The sequence below is a fragment of the Varanus komodoensis genome, unplaced genomic scaffold, assembly GCF_004798865.1.
Source record: "Varanus komodoensis strain SLA01 unplaced genomic scaffold, ASM479886v1 scaffold13_1, whole genome shotgun sequence".
Lineage (NCBI taxonomy): Eukaryota > Metazoa > Chordata > Lepidosauria > Squamata > Varanidae > Varanus > Varanus komodoensis.
Window position 1 is genome coordinate 5,924,285 of NW_025335408.1, and position 1,215 is coordinate 5,925,499.

Below are 1,215 nucleotides of genomic sequence, written 5' to 3' on the forward strand. Positions count from 1 at the left end.
TGCAGAAAACTATGCAAATCCAACCCAAGTAGAACAGAGGATAGATTTGTGACCTGCAATAGCATAGCAGTTAATACAAGTATTCCGTTAATACAAGTGTTCAGTTTTTTCCTCCATTTACTTCCCATCTATTAAATGTGCACAATTTCTCCTTTACTTACTTTCCGGACATTAAATTTGCAACGGTTCTGCATTTTTAAGAACTGTCAGAAACCACAGCAGCCAAAGCAGTAAGTGCTCCGAAAAATAATTGTGAAAGTAGGGGGTGGTGTGGAAGGGAGTCAATATCTGCCCTTTCTGGAACAGATGGAGATTCGGGGAAGAGTTGAAAAGGCAAAGGAGAAATACTGACATCTGAAACAGACAAGAAAATTGACAAGGCAACACTGTACTTACTGAGTAGCCTTAAGAGCACTTTTAAGACAGACCGACAAAAATGCTGTTAATAAAACATGATGGTTTGTCCACTTTGGTATCAGTGGAAGGGCAGTCACTGGTGAGATCATGAAAGTGAGTGGCAAGTTTTGTTACTCTTGTTCAGCAGCACCTTAACTGATCACCACGACCCATGATGAAATCAGCCTACAAGGGTCAAATGACAGAAGGGTCCATCAGGGGCAACTATGACCCTAAAGCAAGCTATGGGTTCTCAGAGCAGTTTCTTCATGCAGCATAAACCACCCTGCAGAAACTGCATTGGGTTTGGATGACTCAACCTCCCACCCCAGCTGGTCAGTGTTGCTTCTTCTGTTTAAGAGAAGTTAAGTGTCAAAACTATTCTCCAGGAGCATCTTGAGTGGTCCTCCACCACCCAGAACACTGTTGTAATAGTACTGGTGTTGAAGGAGAAAGGCACAGAGGCTTGGCACTCTGAGCTAAACCCCACTGATCTCTCTTAGTCTTGGCAACATAGATGAAGAGACGTTAATGTCTGCCTCTCATCTTACTCAGATTGAGCTGGATAAAAATCAGTCACTCCCTCTGGGAAAAAAGGAAAAAAGTATTTGGTTTCTGTCTTGCTCAGGACACAAATGGACAGCTGTTAAGAACCTGCCTCCTCCACAATGTTATCAACACGAGTATTCCTTGCACACAACTCAACTTTAATTGTGTCCCAGCACCTCAGACAACTTCAGCCCTAATTCTTTGTCCAGGCAGTCCATTCGAAACCTGGCTTTTTTACCCACATTATTCTGTTTTTAGTATAGAGAAGTA